Source organism: Pseudorasbora parva, chromosome 18 (assembly GCF_024679245.1).
Source record: "Pseudorasbora parva isolate DD20220531a chromosome 18, ASM2467924v1, whole genome shotgun sequence".
In the NCBI taxonomy this organism is placed as follows: domain Eukaryota; kingdom Metazoa; phylum Chordata; class Actinopteri; order Cypriniformes; family Gobionidae; genus Pseudorasbora; species Pseudorasbora parva.
This window is the reverse complement of record NC_090189.1, coordinates 2,077,627-2,097,925: the sequence shown is the minus strand read 5'-3', so window position 1 is coordinate 2,097,925 and position 20,299 is coordinate 2,077,627. Positions and strand designations below refer to the sequence as shown.

Here is a 20,299-nt window from a genome sequence, read left to right as displayed (position 1 = left end):
TTTTATAAATATGATAAAACTAAAGACTTTTCGGAGATATGAAGGATGCAATACTACTCTATAGGTACTCAAGATTGACATGAGATTGACTTGAGTGTTTCACCCCCCCCTTTAAGTCTATGCTGAGTCACGCGTGCTCTGTGCTCCTCCGCAGCGGTTTAACATAATCTGAACACAAACACTTACGGTAAGAGTACAGTAGCACACAGTCCCACAGAAAGAGCCTAACATACAGTACAGATAGACACTTTGAAACAGTATCACACAATGCTAAAGCTAATAAACATTATTATAAGCAACATTATATATATATATATATATATATATATATATATATATATATATATATATATATATATATATATATATATATATGTTGCTTATAATAATGTTCTTAATGTTCAGCAATATTACAGACATGTAAAATATCACTTTATATATATATATATATATATATATATATATATATATATATATATATATATATATACATATATTTATATAAAGTGATATTTTACACGTCTGTAATATTGCTGTGGAAAGAATCATGCTTGTGGGTAATTTATGTTCTGTTGAAAGTGCCCTGTTGATGGTTTTACACAGGTTTTAAATGTCCTTTAATGGTTGAAGGGTGAGTGGAATAATGCCATCTTATTGTATACCCAGTTTCAAAGTAATGTATTATCGTGTTCATAAAGTTTCACTGATTGTTAACAGCAACAACGGGAGTTACAACCATAATTCATGCTAATCATAGGGCATAGGAATAAGGTCAACAGTATCATTTCATTTTCAGTTTTAAACACGTCTGGGAATGCGAATCATGTCCTGACTTGACTTGTAACTCCTGTTTTTGGAAATTCTCCATGTGATGATGATCTGTGTGATAACAGATAACAGGAGATGGGGGACACAGTCCATATAGTTTTTTCTAAACAAACACTATTTATCCACAAAAACAGGTTTTGCATAAATACAATGTGTTTTGTGTGTGTTTTTCTCTTTTGTAGTCATCACAATTATTCTCTGTTTTGGTTTCACTCTCATGGACTTTTAGTTTGCTCATCTATTTTTCCTGTTCTGTTTGTCACCATTTGTCGTTCTATATCTGTGGTTATTCATAATTTCATCAATAAACAAATCTGTTTGTATTGTTAAAAACCCCGTAAAATTCACTGTAAAATACCGGCAGCTGTGGTTGACACTTTACAGTAAAAAAAAAACAATAGGGTAGCAATATTTTAGTTTTTACAGAACTAGGTTAAATTTATAGTAAATAACCGTAATTAATGTACGGAAATTATGTTTAATTACCAACCTATTGAAATACTAATATCTGTTATGTATCTTTGATATATACTGACAACCACCAATCACAGTGGAGATGAGAGTCACATGATGAATCAAAGCTCAGGAGGACAGTACTCGTATACTGGAGGTGCTCAGTGTCTAAACACCATCACGGTAACACATTTTAAGCATCCAATTAACGTTAATTTAAATTAAATGTAACATAAAACCTAGGGGTGACCTCTAATAGTCGAAGATTCGATGCATCGATGTGCGAGACCGGATTCGACCACCGATCTCACGGTCGAATCTTCGCGGGTGTTATGAAACGAGGATCATACCATTTTGCAATATGAGGGTGCTCAATATTAATGGGGTGCGTCTCAATCAGCTCCCTAGTTCAGTAGTCAGGGCACTGATCAGGGAGTCAGCCCATTGACTTATGTCCTGATCAGTGCCCTGACTAGTGAACGAGCTGATTGAGACGCAGGCAGTGTTGAAAACATGTGGTGCAGCGCTGAGCGATCCCTTTAAGGGCGCTGAGCTTCGCACCGGACGCACCGCGCCTTTAAAATTTGAACACACACATGTCCGCGGCGATTAAATTTATATTAGCCAATATTTCCCTCAAATCATGAATGTACTGATTTCCCCCTGTGCTACAAGATACACACATCGTGCAGCTCTTCTGTCAGAGGTCGATTCAAAATTGAGCTTGCGTGTATTATGTGCACGTCTGGTGTGAGAGACGGCGCTGAGCTTCAGTCCGGTGTGAGACCCCCTTTAGGCACAATCGGCTTAAGAACGTGCATATAAACCCACTCAGTGCTCATTCCCTCTCTAGGCAGGTATTTTTTTAGGTTTATTTATCAAAATGTTCTTTTATATATTTGTGTAATGTTCTGTATTTCGATCGCGTCTTTAGTTGTTATGAGAAAACAGTTTATGAATGTTTATCCACCACATTATCTTCTATTTAAACCTAAATAAGAAAGCCATTGTCAGTTCGTCTCTCAGTTCGTCTGTCAGTTGGCAGGCAGTTTTGGTCGCTTTATTAAAAGTTGTTGCTGTGTGCAGTGTGTAAAGGAAAATAAAAATAGTTTTACCCTTCTGCTGACAGTGTCGTGCCCCTCCCAACCCATTCACACACACACACACACACACACACACACACACACACACACACACAGAGATGATTCGACTATCAGTCAAACAGAGAGATTTGACAATTCTGATTCGAATGTCTGAATCCTTAGTCGAGGACACCCCTAATAAAACCCTAATGTATATAAGTGATTAGAAAAAACTAAGAAGAAACTGTTATTTTAACAAAAATACATCAGATGTGAAGTGGAAACCCAGGAATATCAAATTACATTTTATTTCACTGTAAATTACTGTAAGGTCCATCTGTTAGCCCAAACACAGAATCTAACGGCCTGGTCGAAGGACTTTAAGACGTTTCAGCATTTCTGTTAAATTCACTTCATTTATTGATATCGAATTTCAAATCTGGCTCCATGAATACATGTTATATGACTCCAAATATATGTGACTTTATTAAATACATTATGTTTGTAACTTAACAGCTGATCATAAGTTTATTTAGTTTATTTTATCAGCTTATTGAAATAACCAGTTTTCCCCGTTTATATGCAAACCAGTAAACTGACAATGCAAGTAAACCGCGTTTACATGACTTAATTAATAAACCGGGTTATTTCCTTGTAGTGACGTCAAAAATAATAATAATGTCTGTATCTGACTCAGAGTATTCCCAATCAATCAAACAATCAATCAATCAATCAATCAATCAATCAATCAATCAATCAATCAATCAATCAATCAATGTTTATTTATAGAGCACATTTAAACACAACCAAGGTTGACCAAAGTGCTGTACAAGGTTTAAAAGAAAACGAAGTAAAGCAAGAAAAACAAGAAGTAAAAGAACAAGAACATGCACACAAATAACCAATCAATAATAAACAAGGAGAGCCAAGATAGCAAACTAAGCCGTGTTAAAAGCCAATGAAAATAAATATGTCTTAAGAGAAGATTTAAACGTATTGAGAGAAGGAGCGACTCTAATATAGGGAGGAAGGCTATTCCAGAGTTTGGGTCCAGCAACAATGTTTGGTCAGTTGTGATGTTAATAAAGCGTGAGCTGGAGATTTACGGCTCATATTATCCCTCATCAGCTCCAGATGCAGCGTTTAGACTGAACCTCTTCTACTTCTGCCTCATGAGATGAGAACACATCTTTACAATGCTCTGGGTCTTTAAGAGTCTCCGTTTGTGATATATGTCCTTATTTCATGTAAAACGCCAACTCGCTCTGTCTGGATGCGTTTAAATCTTAAATCTGCTGTAAGTTTGTGTTTTTGTCACCCATCACACATGCGCTCTTCAATAAGCCGACAGAAAGCAGGTTCATGCGTTTACATGCAGCACGAAATCAGGGTAAGAGGCAAAAAATGACCTGTCCCGGAACAGAACTTAAAGGGGGGGTGAAATGCTGTTTCATGCATACTGAGCTTTTTACACCTTTAAAGACTTGGATTCCCATCCTAAACATAGACAAAGTTTCAAAAACTAATGTTGGACGTTTGATGGAGTATTTCTGTGTTAAAAATACTCCTTCCGGTTTCTCACAAGTTTCGGAGAGTTTTTTTCGAGTATGGGTCGGCTTGACGTTAATAGAGCGAAAGGTCCTTGTATGGGCCGTACGGGCTCTTCTCCCGGAAGGGTGCGCGCGCGACTAGAGCGAGAGAGGAAATGCACGGCATAAACACTCTCAGCTGCAGATCCAGTCGTCCGTGAACACTTCTGTCGCACCGCGCTCCACTTTATTCCTATGGGTGACGTCGAGCGACTTCAACGCTTCAGCACAGCATTCCGGGAAGGCAGCGCTGCATTTGAACCGATTTGAACGCAGAAATGACGGGAAGCTTCAAGGCATCGCTTCAGTCGCGTCGCAAAGCGGATTTCCACGGTCACTGCTGTCACAGGACTTCACCAAATCATACCAAAGAAGTGTGTTTTTGACAGAGCGGTCCCAGTGATAAAGGTTCGGTCCTTGGAAGCAGCCGGTGAGTAAATCAACATCAAATGTCTCTGCTATTGGCTACCGTCGCGTGAGTAAACATCAGTAAACGATACGATCGCGTGCTTCGTCATTCAAATGCGCTAACGGTTACTCCATTGTTGTTCTGTATAACGTTACACTATTCTGACTCTGACGTGCAAAACCGTTTTGCTTGCTACCTCTAAGGTCTAACGTTAGTCACATACAATAGTCCATAAACCGAATCATGTCCTCATAAACTGCGCGTAAAGACACACAAAGGCCCCTAAATACAGTACATACCACAGAGACGGACATCCTGATGTTGCCGTTTCTCCTGTTCAATTTATTTCTCCCTCAGATTTGATTGTGGATCATTATCTGTATTAGCTGAGATAGATGGGTTTCTCCACACTTGAGGACGTCACCGCTTTGCGCGCTCGTCATTCTTTAGCTCCGCCCACTCGATACGCCTCCAGGCGCTCGGTTTTTTCCGGAAAGACTCGGTACAGCCCATATTTCTTTTATAAATATGATAAAACTAAAGACTTTTCGGAGATATGAAGGATGCAATACTACTCTATAGGTACTCAAGATTGACATGAGATTGACTGAAACTGAGTGTTTCACCCCCCCTTTAAATAACATAATTTAACACAACATCCATGGTACACAACTGTCGCCATAAAAATATGTGTGTGTGTGTGTGTGTGTGTGTGTGTGTGTGTGTGAGACAGCACTGTGTTGGGGTTTCTGTCTACAGAATGTTCCCCAATGTTCAGATCTGCTTCCCTTCCTTAAACACTCAGACCATAACAAAGGATTGTAAATATTTGCAGCACAGCACCAGGTTTAGAGGGAGAGGTCTTGGATCTCGTCCAGAGAACACTCAAACAGGAGAACAGTTCTCAAACGCTTCAGTCTTTCTCATCCTATCAGGGATTGCAGTGAAATTGAGACCATTTTACCCATCACACTGAGACAATACGACAGTTCACCGTGACGTCACAACAGTAATAAACGTTATTCCGGGTGGCAGAAGCCGAAGTGTTCCTATGGCAACGCTAGTAAACTGCTTGGGATTCAGACAAAGTTAACATGATTGAGGGACTGATTAATTAATTCAGGAGATAGCAATACCTTGCTCCAGTAGATGTAGCGCTAGTCTATTACCATCATTTTTAAATGAGCCTCAGCCTACATTGAGTAGTTATTTTAGTGACTGTTGCTGTTTGAATTACAATATGTAAGGCTATCGTAGTTGGTCTATTCCGTGTTATCTGACTAAAAAATGCTATGATGGCTTTCTGTTGCTCGGTCGGGGTCGGATCAGATGGCACAGACGTGAGCTTCTGACGGTGTAAAGGATAGCGTGCGGTAGACTAGCGCTACTCCGCTAACGTTAGGCATTCACTCAGACTAAACTCACGGTGATGATGAAGCCAGTTTCAATCATCAATCATCAATCACACGCATCAATCACCCATCAGCCTACATCTATGTTCTGCTTTTCCTATTTCTTCCACTGACATTCGATCAGTAGCCTACATGACACTAGAAGTTCAGTCTCTTCCTACTTTTACTTCAGGCAGTGACTGGCAATGAGTTTGATCTTTAAAAGAGATCTAAAGTTTACTAATATTAGTCTCGAATTTCCCCAGCTGAAGATAATTATGCTCTGCTGTGATTTTGTCGATGGACCGTTTTGAGAATACTTCTCTGTAGCGCCTCTTTTGACGCCGTCCACTCGCTTTAGCCTCCTCATCCACAAGTTTTGCTGGATATATTTACTTTTTTTCTGAAGGAAATCGATACAATCCTACACCTTTTGCTGAATATCTGACGGCACAACCCCAAACACAACACGTTTTCGTCATAGTTTCAAATTTAATCAACACTGTTCTTAACTATATAACTGTCAATGTTCTTAACTATATAACTGTCAATGTTCTTAACTATATAACTGTCAATGTTCTTAACTATATAACTGTCAATGTTCTTAACTATATAACTGTCAATGTTCTTAACTATATAACTGTCAATGTTCTTAACTATATAACTGTCAATGTTCTTAACTATATAACTGTCAATGTTCTTAACTATATAACTGTCAATGTTCTTAACTATATAACTGTCAATGTTCTTAACTATATAACTGTCAATGTTCTTAACTATATAACTGTCAATGTTCTTAACTATATAACTGTCTACAGTAGCTCTTCAGTGTGTCAGTTGAAGCCGCTCGCGTTCTGTCACCCAGAAGTATCTTGAGGCGATTGTTTACAAACATTCTGAAATGGTCTATAGATTCCAAAAATAAATCTAATTACACACAAAAAAAAAAGTTTACACATTACATGGCTTGAATCAAAGGAAGGAAGAGGAGGAAGGAAGGAGAAGGTTTGGTCCGGGCGATAACCTCTAGTTCTCTGTGAGATCTACTCTCCCTCCAGTTTTGTTGTTTTACTTCAGGGTTTTGGATCTCAGATTTTGTCCAGAGCTGAACAAAGTAAACAACTTCATTATTTGAGTGAGAGTGAAACTTTCTGTTACAAGTGAAAGTTGTAAAAACTGATTTTTACTTAAGTAAAAGTGCAGAAGTATTTGTTTTCAAAAGTACTTAAGTATTAAAAGTAAATTTCCATCTTTATGTCGCTGCATTATTGTATTATAGTTGTATAAATGCACATTATGCCATCATGGTTTAAGCCAGTCAGTGACGCTCCATCTGACATACTAGCATACGACTAACTTAAACTCATTTAAATACTTGTAGAAAAGTTACAAAGCTCTTTATAAAGCTGCTGTCACTTTAAGGCCGAATGCACGGCTCCTGTTTATGTGAATACTCCACTAAATGAGCATTTGGACATCCGTCTTCTTCCATTTTGCTCTAAACTATAAATCAGTGTTTAATAAATGCTGTGAAATCATTGAACTTCACGAGACTCTACAAGAGTGATTCCTGAAAGGCTTTCTGCAAAAACCCAAACACCTTTTAAAGAAGAAAAAAATCATCACTGACTTTCAAAGCTGCGACAGAAACGACTTTCGACTTCGAGGACCTTGATAGAAATGTAGTGGAGTAAAAAGGACGATATTTGTCTTTCAGATGTAGTTAAAGTCATACGTTTACAGAAAATATAATACTCCAGTAAAGCACAGAGACTCAAAAAGTGAACCTAAGTACAGGACTCGAGTAAATGAGCTGAGGGACTGTCCAGCTCTGCTTTTGTCTAAGCAGTAAAACCAATCCGTACATTACACAACAAATGTTTCACTTCCAAAAACTGTAAATTGAATGGCATAAAAGTACATTAACGGTAAGGTTAGATCTATTACAGTTATTCACTGTATATAGTACGGAAACTTTCTGTTAACCAGTTCACTGTTTCTAACTGTAGCATTTTTACAGTCTTTTACTGTTAAAATCCCTCAGTTTGTTCTGTTTATTGTCCGGTATCGTGTTTCTTTGATGCTGTTTCTTTTGCATTCCATGTTTGCTTAATTTAATAAACCACATTTTTATTCATCTTTATTGGACTGTAATGGCACTAGTCCATCTCCTGACAGGCCAGAGCCTTATGAAGATGTTTGGTCTGGAAACTCTCCATTGACAGCTCAATCTGAGGGGCGGATAAACGGTCGTCTGTCAAACAGAAAACACATCTTCCCTTCTTAAGAATTATTTCAGTGCCATTCTTTGTTCTTTTCTCAGAGAAAAGCTTAACTCCAAGGGCCCTATCTTGCACCCAGCGTAATTGACTTTGTACACCGCCGCATGTGTCATTCCTATTTAGCACCCGCGCAAAGCGCGCTTTTCCCTCCACAGAAGCACGTCGCTAAACTAGTGAATGAACTTGCGCTTCCTGGGCAGTTCAGCGCAAAAAAGGAGGCGTGTTCCGGCGCAAACAATCCCTGGAGCTATTTTGCTGTTCCATTAAACAGTTGCGCCACTGTGTGGCTCCTATCCTTAAGCCCAGACTGGCAGCAGACGAGTTGGGCAGATTCGTTTTTTTGGGCATTTGTAGTTGTATGGGTTGAGGAAAATGTCTTCTATTCTGAGCAGTTTTGTTAAGGCTCCTTCAGAGTTAGCCTTAGATTTGTGTACTAAAGATCAGTTAATTGAAATACTAAAACATTATCAGATTGAGATTGTTGATAAAAATTTAAAGAGAGTTTTGGTCAGTTAGCTAGTAGTAAGGCTGCAAGTTTTCAGGTCAGCCCTTCATTAACTTCTGAGCTGTAGAGGAAGCTGTTGCAAATGCAGTTGGAGATCGCGCGATTGTGAAATGGCAGTTGACCAGAAGGAGTACCACAGTTTGAGGTTTCACAGAATCTCCATTTGTTGCCTAAATTTGAGTCAGATCCAGATACATACTTTATTTTATTTGAGCGTATGGCAGAGGCTAGAGCTTGGTCAGATTTGGACAGGATTATGTTGTTGCATTGTGTACTTACAGGTAAGGCACGTTAGGCTATCGTTAGAGAAAATGAAAGTGCAGACAATGCAAACTTATGTAGCTTTAAAAAACAGTAATGAAACCAGAGATTACAGTTTTTTTTTTTTACAGATGCGACACTTTTCTCAATACTAAGGTCACTTTTGCAAAACTCTTCACACAGTTCTCCTAACCAACTTTCAGCTTGTCAACATTCACATTCAAAGTGCACTACGACTACCAAAACACTTTATTCAGGTCTCAAATCAACTCATTCTTCCAGAACACTAGCAAAGGCTGACAGCTGTCAAACACACTGTCACCCACAAAACAATGACCTAAGAACATTAACAACATGCAGCATTTTACAGTGTTTTCTTCTGTAAAACAAGGACACATCTATGTAGTAATTAACCGCAGTATATTTTACTGGAATCAGACATGGTGCAGAATTTGTCAATATTTTATGTTGTTCATTTATTTTATTATAGTAATTCCCAAATACAAGAATTTATATACACACACGCCATCCACTGATACAGATACAATAGTAATGCTAATCTACTCGGTCTTCACTATTTGGACACAGGTTCTCATCCACATCTTATGTCATCTAGGGCAATACACCTAAGACTCTTCCGGATCCATCCCTGCCTCCCAGCCACTCTTCTTCCTCTTTCAGACACTCTTCTTCCTCTTTCAGACACACTTCTTCCTCTTTCAGACACTTGTATTTCTGGCTGGGTCCATGTTTGCATCACGATACAAAACTATTCAGAAGTTGTCTCCTTTTGAAATGAAATTGAAAGAGTAACACCTGTGTAGATGATCATCTGAGAATCAGCTGTGGTTGGTCCAATTGTCTTTATAGCATTAAGATTTAAAATACATTTCATTAAAATATTACAGTAGAGATGTAGAAAATGGCGGTCTTCTTCATTTGTGTATTGTGTTATTGTTTTGAACAGCTTTTGAAAACAGTAAGCATGTGCAACTTGGCCTGTATGTACAAAGACTTCTGGCAGTTTTTGTGTCTGAGTGAGAAAAGATTTCATGAAATTTGAGAGATGTAGTTATTGAATGCATTTTGAGCCAAAGCAATGATGATTGATCCTCAGATTAGCCCACAGAGTTCTGTTGTGCTCACTGTGTGAAGAGTTTTGGAAAAGTGACCTAAGGATTGAGAAATGGTTATAGTGTCTGAAAAAAACTGTAATACTGGATAAAACGACTGAAAGGTCATGCAGAACAAAGACAGCTTTAACTTTAATAGATTTACAAAACTACAGACTACAGTGACAATGTTCTGGTGATAATAAAAGAAACCACATTTAAAGGAAATGGGAAATGATAGTGAAAGATCTTTGAGGAAGTTTATAACGGATTCATTGTTTGTGCAGTTTCTACAGTTCCTAAAACTCCTCTTAACAGGGACATATAAAATAATAATAATCAATAAAACAAATATTGGATTAATTGAATGAATTACGTTAATTAAGTCACAGACCTGCAGATAAAAGAGAAACAACTGAGTAAATAGCCTAGTAAACTTGGTTATGAATAAAATAAACACTATGAAAAACATGTAGGATATTTAACATACAAATCTAAGAGATTTACATTTACGTATTAATTCAGCAGATGCTTTTCTCTACTAAAAATGAATATCACAAGCAATGTGTCACAGAGCCACAATATTCATATATAAGAGTAGCCTGGATGCCAGACGAACTTAGCCTTGCCCACAAATTTTTTAGGTCGGCAGTTCGGTCTGGCTTTGCTCCATTGAGGTAGCCTAGAAATCTAGACGCACCCTAGCGGCAGCAAATTTAATTTGCCCGCAAGTGTGGTCTAGGAACTCTCAATTCCTATCTGAGCTGTATTCCTCAGAATCTGGACGGCCCAATCACATCGTGTATAGAGTCGGCGGGCGGGGCCATAATGACGACGGCCGAGTTGCGTTTGCGTGCTTCTAGTAAACACAGAAACTGGCGAACGGAGGCGGTCTTTCGAATCAGTTCTGCCCGCGCCTCCGGTAGACTTGGAGTTAAGCTTTTCTCTGAGAAAAGAACAAAGAACGGCACTGAAGTCATTCTGAAGAAGGGAAGATGTGTTCAGAGTTTAGCCGACCGGATACGGCGAATGTTTAATCTATCAGCGAGCTCTGCTTCACCTTCGTTGCTCTGGTTGGTGTAGCGCTATCCTATCGCGTGCAGAGGGAGTTTGACAGACAGCCGTTTATCCGCCCCTCGGACTGAGCCGTCAATGGAGAGTTTCCAGACCAAACATCTGGATGTGGCTCTGGCTTGTCAGGCTACCATTGAGGAGTAATTATCCCCGAACAGAAATTGTTCTGACCAATGAGATCATCAGGGCGGGCTTTAGCCGATGACGGACAGATGATCAACAGTACCGTAATCATCACATCATCAAAGAGGCTTGGGTTATATTTGTTCGAATCCTAAACGGAGAGCTTGTTTGTATCTGCATCACCTTAACTATTTCTCTCAGAAATGATGATCATGTTGGGTAAGTACTCTATTTTTCATTAAATGTTTTTTTTTTTTTACAAAACCGGCAAAGATCGTTAATTCCAGCCTGATTTCAGCGCGCGTGCAGACAGGGTTGCCAAGTTTTTACAACAAAACCCACCAACTACCAGCCCTAAACAATAGCTTCTCGGGGGGTTCTCCGGGGGGAAAATGGCATTTGGGGTGTAAAATGTGTGTTATTTTAGCAAGGATGCCTGCTGAAATTCGCACTCATGGGTCTATATATCACATAACAGTCCCTTCAACCCGCAGACATAGAAACACAACCTGTGGGGAAAAAAAACGGCCAACACAGTTTTTGGATTTGGCAACACAGTGCAGTTGAACCATATTGACATTTGACAACTAACGTAATGTGTCGCTTCGTTGCTCTGATTGGTTGTAGGTCTATCCAATTGAGGTCTTTCCTGGTTCGGTTGAAACACGCCTCATAATCACAGCCCAATGAGCATCAGACTCATAAGCCCCGTTTCCACCAAAATTACCCGTATTCTCCCCCCCAGACCTGCAGCTGTCTGCGTTTCGACCGCGATCTAAAGTTCCGAGAAGATTAGGCAGATTAGTCCGCTGATGTAGGACTGCGCACTGTTTTCTACAGCAGCTGGAATGTGTTAACTGAGGCCATAGCAACTCTTAATGGCATTATATAAGCTATCTATTTGTTGTAAAGTGTAATAATCATCTCAGTAAAAAAAAATTCTTCTGTCAGCCGCAGGTAAAGTAAAAACTGGCCGGGGCAATATACGCTGTGTCATTACTCCAACATTATCTTCATAACTTACGAAATAAAAAGTTTACCCCTCAGAAAAATGAGCTTTCCTCTCTTGTCAACATGAGCGGGGCGCGGCGCGGCGCATGCTGTCTTGTCATGTAAGGACGCACACTTAAAAGTAATCGGTCAGGTCGTTTACATGGTGAAAAAAAAGTAATAACGAGTATGGAAGAGATTCAAGCTGTGCTGCTTTTGCTGGTTATGTATAGGTTTACTAAAGAGGAAATTAACAACGACAGAAAAGAGCACTAATATGCAGATTCAGCAGCATATTCAGAAAGCTTGTAAAGCTAGATTTAAAATGACAATGTATATTATTATCAGCTATTACGGACATTGAATGTGAGATGGCTGAGACGAACGCGCGCCATCAGACAGAGAGCAAGACTGATATTTACTGAACGCAGACCGAACCTCGCAAAAGACTTTTAAAAATGCCGGTTGAAATAAAATGCTGTGTGAGCTCAACCAATCAGCATGTTCAGCGCCCAAGTCCCGCCCTCGAAAGTTCCTGAACTTTGAAAAAGTAGTACCTCGCGAGCAGGGGCGTGTCTACGTGGTGGCCAGGGGGGGCACCGGCCCCCCCCGAAATTCGATTGGCCACCCCAGGTGCCCCCCCTACAAGATGTCTTGCGATTGGTTCATTTTACAGCCAATCAGTTTATAGACTCTACTGAAGTTCGCGATTCAAAGAAGTGTAGTGCCAGAGAAACAACGGTCGTCAACGTCGCGGACTTGGACTTTTGCTTATTTAAGTGTGAGGAAGTCAAGACACCAAACAAAGAGCTGGTAGGTAACCTTTATGTATGGTTTAATATGTTTGTATGGTTTTCTCAGACTCAGATCAATGTTTTTACCCCGTTAGGCTCTGCTCGCGTTGGTTGTGGTTGATGTGGTCAATGTTCAGTCAACGTTTAATAAAATACAATAAAAGTAAAATACGCTGGGCGCTATGTAAGGTATAATGTATAGCGAGGCGGTTGTTATAGCGAATACAACACCGACAGGCTGTTTAGGAGCCCGACGCGAAGCGGAGGGATCTTAATCAGCCTGAAGGGGTTGTATTCGCTATAACAACCGCCTCGCTATACATTATACCGCATATTACATGGCAACCTACCAAATAAATCAATAATTTGACACAAAATATTGATTTAAAATGGAGTTTATTCATTTAAAAACGATTTGTATTGTTTCCGCTAAAGAAAATAGTCCGTTTCGTCTCTGCGGTTAGAATCCTGCGTCCATAGCAACGCGCTGTTTTTTTTTTGGTTTTTTTTGCCAACGGTCTGTTATACTAAGCAGCGCATTCTACATTCGAATTCAACCAAGCCATGTAATAACAAACAATAAACACTGTCATGGTGATTTGCATATTTTGTATCAGTTTATTTTATGACAGTGACCACATAGCAAGATTGCACCAAATGACAATATGCACAGAATGTTCCAAAAAAATAATAATAATAATAATAATAACAATTGTCTGGTGACACGTTACTTGTTAATGCATGACAGTAAGTCAGTTAGATAGATAGTCAGTTAAATTGTCAGGCCTAACTTAGTAATTTACACGTGAAATGACATGGATGCATTCTGTGCATTTCATTCACAATTTGAGAATTGTTTTGTTGAGATTGAGAATAAAACATAAGTGTTTCTTTTGAAGGCAGGGAAGAGAGCAGTGCCAAGCCATGAAAAGAAGTAAAGATATAGTGAGTTTCTTTCAAAGAAAACAAAACAAAACAAGTGTAGTAGAGGCAGAAGCAACTGAAGAAAATGTTACTCATCACCAAGAAGGAAATGTCAGGCAGCAAGAAACAGTCACTGTAACAGAATCAGCCAGCAAGGAATCAACAGGCCAGACAGGCAGTGATGCCAGTGGACCCAGCCGACAGCAGTGGCCTTCATTTTCCTCTGTGCTTCCTTCAACTTCAAGTATGTGAAGTGTAGAGGGAATTGTAGGGATATTTGAGAAATATTACATTTCATTTGTATGAAACAAACTAAAATGGTAGTAATCATTGAATGTACATGAATTTGCCCTAAAAATACCATGAGTGTATTTATTCTGCTATAGTACTCACAGAGCTTGTTTTTTTTTTCTCATTGATGCAATATTTACTTGTGACATTTCATCATTTCTCAGGATCAACGTTTGGTGGGGATAAACAAGCACCTTCATCCCCAATAGAATGCAAAGGTATGTACAGTTGTAGTTAAGACCTGAAAGTTCTTTTGTTTGCACATGTTCAGAAAGTGATGTTTGATGTCTACTCTGTTGATTATTATTTTACTGTATCTGCAGATAATTTAGCTGTAAGTGACCTGTCTGAATTTGAAGACCATGAAGACAATTTTTGTCAGCATAGGTCAGGGGGTGATGGTGACAGACCTCAGGCACTACATGGCAACATCTCCACAGATCGCATTCTGCCAGGACCACATGGTATGCTCCAGTTTTTTTTTTTACGTTCATATTTCTAGAAGGTATTGTCTAAATGGGTGTTAATGATGAGCTTGTGTATTTTAATTAAATTCCTAAAACCTTAAAAATTACTGATTTCCTTCATATTATTGGAGGGTCTATGGTTATGTAACTAACTTTCATTTAAACTTAATTTGCAGAATCAATTGTATGTATTATAGGTTTATTTTATTTGACAAACTACACCTTCTGCACTGATAATTATTTTTATTATTACTCATTGTTTAAATTGATTGAGGACCCCTGGTAGGCTAGTCATCCCTATAAGAAGACCATTCTCTTTATTTGCAGACATTTCACAGTCTCGGGCAGCAGGACCAACACAGCCGCACTTGAAGGTGTTCCCTCGAACCATGATGGGCGACCGGAAAAGAGCTTTCAACAAAATGTGGTACACACAACACCAATGGCTGGAGTATTCTGTAAGCCGAGACTCTGCATATTGTTTTCCGTGTCGACACTTTTCTCTCCCTGGTATTCAAGAGACTTCATTCACATCATCACTGGGCTATTCTAACTGGAAGAAGGCAATGTATAAAGATGGAGGTTTCAGGGGACATGAAAAATCTGAAAACCATGTTAATGCCATGATAGCATGGAATGAACACAAAAAAAGAATCTTGACAGACACTTAAATGTTAAATGCCCTCGATAAGAAACACCAAGGAGTAGTCGAACAAAATCGTACCTACATTAAAACAGTTGCTGAGGTACTTTTGTTTACTGCAACGCAAAACATTTCACAAAGGGGACACCTTGAGACTGATGCATCTACAAAAAAAGGAAACTTTTTAGGCATTATGGATTTGATTGCTAAACATAGTCCACTAATTGACAAGAAATTAAAAGCTGTGGGGAATGCAAAATACACAAGTAACACTATCCAAAATGAAATTCTTGAATGTCTGTCAGATATGGTAAGGGAAAGCATCATCAGTGAAGTCAAGGAAAACAAATATTTTTCCATCATTGCTGATGAAACAAAGGATTTAAAAAAGAAAGAGCAACTGTCATTAGTACTTAGGTACTATTATAATGGTGCAGTCCATGAAAGCTTCCTTGATTTCAAGCAAGCTACTGAACTTGATGCAGAGGGACTCACTCAAAAAATAACACAATGCCTGGAGACGTATGGACTTGAGTACAGGTCAAATCTAGTGGGGCAAGGTTACGATGGGGCCTCAGTCATGTCAGGGAGACACTCTGGAGTTGCAGCAAGGATTAAAGCTAAAACAAATCACGCTTTTTATGTGCACTGCAACGCACATTGTCTTAACCTTGTTCTCGTTGACTCAACAAAATCAGTACCTGAGTCTGAAACCTTCTTTTCTTTGCTACAGAAATTGTATGTGTACATGTCAGGCTCCTATGTGCACCAGAAATGGCTCTCTGTACAAAAGGAAATGTATCAAGGTGCCCCAAGAGAGCTACAAAGGCTCAGTGACACCAGGTGGGCATGTCGGTACCAGGCTTGCAAAAACATTAAGGACAGACTGCCTGCTGTATTGCGTGTGCTACATGATATTGATGTGGAGAACAGAGGAGAACGCTCTGTGGAGGCACGGGGTTTACTTGCCCAACTTGATCTTACCTTTATCGGAACACTTGTCATCTTTTCAAAAGTCCTTGGAGAGGCAAAATTCCTTGCAGACATGCTTCAGTCAACGTCTCTTGATTTAGCGAAGGCCGTGGACTTAGTTGAAGCATTTCAAGAGACCCTCCAAGACCTAAGAAGTGATTCATCTTTTGATGAAATCTGGAAAGACACTGTAGACACTGGAAAGCAGTCCAATGTTGCTGTAGAAACTGTGGTGAAAAGACCACAAAAAATGAGTTCTAGATTGAGCGGGTCAATTGTTGAATCCACTGTTGGACAGCGGAGGTGTAAGGAAGGAGACATGGAACTGTTCAGAAGTGGTATATTCTTCCCCATTCTGGACTGTCTGAGTGGGGAGATGCAGAGGCGTTTCAGTAAGTCAAACTGCAGTATAATGCAAGTTATACAAGCACTGAACCCTAAAAGCAGAAACTTTTTGGATGAAGAGACCATTTTTAGCTTTGCTGGGATTTATGAATGTGATACTAATGACATAAAACATGAACTGCATCAAGTGAGGAGGGTGTTAGAAAGGAAATTCCAGACTGGAATTGAATTGTCTAGTCTCCTAGAGTTTACCATCTTCCTTGAGCCATTCAGAAGTGTTTTATCAGCTTTTTCGTTTGTGCTGCATAGCTGTGGCCTTACCAGTCAGCAGTGCAAGTTGTGAGCGCAGCTTCTCTGCACTTAAGCTCATAAAAACACACTTACGCACTACCATGACTGATGACAGACTCAGTAATCTTGGAGTCTTAAGCATTGAGGTGAGGAGAGCCAAATGTCTTGACTTAGATGATTTTGTTAGACGGTTTGCCAGTCACCACCGAAACAGAAGAATCCAGCTTTTCTAGTTGAGGTCTGCCTTCTTTCTTCTTCGACTGTTTTCCTCTCTTTCTGCTACTGTATTTATTGTTTCTAAACTAAAGACTGCTCTTTAATGTATTAGCAGAGCACAATGTAATGGTTCCATATTTTATTTTTAAACTGTGGTGTTTTCATTTGAACTGTTACAGTGCTAAAACTTTAACTGTTTTATTCAGCTTTGTAAATTAATCTGAAAGAAATGTTAAATGATGTTTTGGCCAAACCATTTGAATTATTACAGTGGGGGGAATTGTTTATTTATGTATTATTATTATTTGAGAGAGATTGTGAATAAAACTGCTACTGTATATTGTAATGGCCAAACTAATTAAAAGAAAAAGTTAACATCGTTTCTGCCTCTGGGTTTTTTAAATTGCTCATTATTAAAATTGCTTTTATTTTATAAACTTGTTAGTTTTATGAAAACAAAAAAAAAAATAAACACTGGCTCTCAAATTTAACTTAATGGATACAGGGATGACAAAAAACTAAATTAATCAAAAATGTGCTTTATTACTACATTTGTTTAACTTTATTCAAGTTAAAAAAATTATAAAATCAATAGGATTTACATAATATACTGTAGAATTTAGCCTTTTTTTTGGTCACTGGCGGCCACCCCGTTTGGAGGCAGTGCCCCAGCATGGCCCCCCCACTGAAAATGCTCTAGACACGCCCCTGCTCGCGAGCAGGGCCGTTTGGAGGGGGAAATATTTACCCGGAACTTCATTTAGACCCTGGTTCCTGCGGTCTAAACACACCGAGTACCACCCAAAGATCCTGGGTTCCTGCGGTGGAAACGGGGCTATATTCTGACTAGAGCTGAGTACGACCACGTGAGGCTAATATAAGAGAGCTGATTAGAAGAAAAGCAAGAGCAAATGAGAAACACAGAACATTTTTTTTTTTTTTTTTTGTGGAAAGTTCCTTGTGGAGTGTCCTTGGTGTTTTGTGTGATTCTTGATCTTGTGATGGCCACAGCTGATATTGTGAAAAACACTAACTCATGCTGCTAGAGCAACTTAAACATCCATACACACACTGCTCTTTCAACACTGAGTAGACTGCGGTGTGAGGGTTTAACAGGAGTGTGTTGAAATACACGAGTATCAATGACCACAGGAGCCTGATTCTCACACAAAAACACACAACCATGAGGACAACAACAACAACAACAACAACAACAACAACAACAACAACATATCAGTTTATTTACCACTTTAATTAAAGTGGTCACACTATAAACTGGGCAAAATTATAATCAAAATTTATAATAAGATATTTACGACATGAGCAAACCTCTTCTCTCAGACTCGTTTACACACAATTTTCATTATTCTAATTATTCTCCAATAACTGAGGTAATATCTACAGCCGTTTGTTGCATCCCCAGTGCACACGGATCTGTTCATCAGCTCTTTGGTAAGTCTATCTGATGTTACCAGCCTCAATCATTTTTACACAGATGTGCCTAAAAAGATCTCCGTTCTGATGTTTTCAACCATCATGTCACACAATGTTGTGAACGTGAACTAGGTTTCTTCAGCAGCCCGTAAACACTCATGCACACTTTGGTCAGTGTGGATATGCCTGTAAATAATGTTTGCATGCCTATATTATAGTCAGCATACATAACATTTTACTTCGATCATGGTTGCTATGATTATGAGAGGTTACTGTTGAAATATCCAATGTCACACACTGTTGTTTCTGCTTTTTCCCTACAGTTCTTAACCAATAAACCAATAACAGAGAAGTACACAATCCATCAAAACAATAAAGGAGGAGGAGTTTACAACTGAGTGTATAAAAGTAACGTTAAACCTCACCTCCACATTTCTGAAACAGACAATGCCATAGCAGAATGTACAGGTTAATGCACTGGAGAACAAATACATATGACAGACTGCAGATAATAAAACACACGTTATGGAGAAGACAGACAGAGAAAATGGCAAGAAAAAAGAACAAACAGTTACAATCTGATGAACCAAAACAGGAAAAGAGGCTTGGACTAGTCAGACACAGCAGCATTAATAGTGGAACACCAAACTGTGAGTAATTATGATGATTCAGATCAAACTATTATATTTCATCGTGTTTCAGACTGTTGTCTGGTGTATGAATGTGTGAAATAGATTATAAACTATAACTTTCAAGGAAAACATCATTTACACTTACAGCGGTGCGCAAAAGCTTTCATATAATCTAGTTATTATGTTAACATCTGTTATGCGTGTGAATTCAGTTCTAGTCTGTTATTCTTACTCTTATATTTCTGTTTAACATGTTCCCGTTTAGCAGATTCTGTAATGTGTCTGTACCTTTAAACACGGCTGGACAGATGTTCTCATTGATATGTTCTGCTGTTTGAGGCACACATGAATGCTATAATGTGATGTTCATGTTCTTTATTCACAGTTTCTCAAGCGTCACAGACTCAGACGTGAGACTCACAGAGACTGAAAACTGTACAGCTGATGCAGAAATCTGGTGCTATATTGAGCCGTGTGTGTGTTATAGTTCTGAAAGAGTGTTTCCTCTTTTTTTATTCTATTTGTCTAACCTGCAAAATATTCATCATTATGTTTTTTTATCATGAATATTAAAACAGGCTCTGTATATCAGATGAATGTGTATGAAAGGATCTTATTCTTTTGTAAAACAGAAGAATTTCACATGTGAATAATTTCAAATTTTGTTGCAATATTGTCCTGTTTAACACTCAAGTCAAGCTGCTTTGAAACAAGTGTTATTGTAAAAGCGCTATATAAAAAAAGTTTGATTGATTGATGAATGCAGAACATGTTTTTCTGAATGAATCTGATCTGAATCTGTATATTAAATACTGTATGCTAATGTATGATACAATGTCGCCACTTGTGAAAATAACTTTTCTGTAACAAATCTCTATAAACTCCGGGAGAGAATAAACCTGTGCCAAACTTCTTGTTAAAATTTACCTAAATCTTTCCTTTAACTTTATCGACTGATTAATGCTCTGGGTATCTGTCACGACTAGGGTTGGGCATCGTTTTGATTTGAACGATTCTGATTCCGATTCCGATTCTTTTCGATTCCGATTCTTTTCGATTCCGGTTCTTTTCGATTCTGATTCTTTTCGATTCCGGTTCTTTTCGATTCTCGATTCCGATTCTTTGAGGGGTGGAGTCAAAACATGTCACATCGATATTCAATGCTATTTTCAATACCACGGGGGAAAAACG

At 38.8% G+C, this 20,299-nt stretch overlaps 2 long non-coding RNA genes across 2 annotated transcripts; both read left to right on the top strand.

Annotated features, from left to right (window-relative positions):
• Positions 1-12,667: 12,667 nt before the first annotated feature.
• Positions 12,668-15,178, top strand: LOC137046984 (uncharacterized). Its single transcript, XR_010899134.1, has 4 exons — positions 12,668-12,912; positions 14,273-14,326; positions 14,432-14,572; positions 14,903-15,178. It is a non-coding gene; the product is annotated as an uncharacterized lncRNA (long non-coding RNA).
• Positions 15,179-18,024: 2,846 nt separating this feature from the next.
• Positions 18,025-20,034, top strand: LOC137045839 (uncharacterized). The gene is made up of 2 exons (XR_010898854.1): positions 18,025-19,126; positions 19,494-20,034. It is a non-coding gene; the product is annotated as an uncharacterized lncRNA (long non-coding RNA).
• The last annotated feature ends 265 nt before the right edge of the window (positions 20,035-20,299 follow it).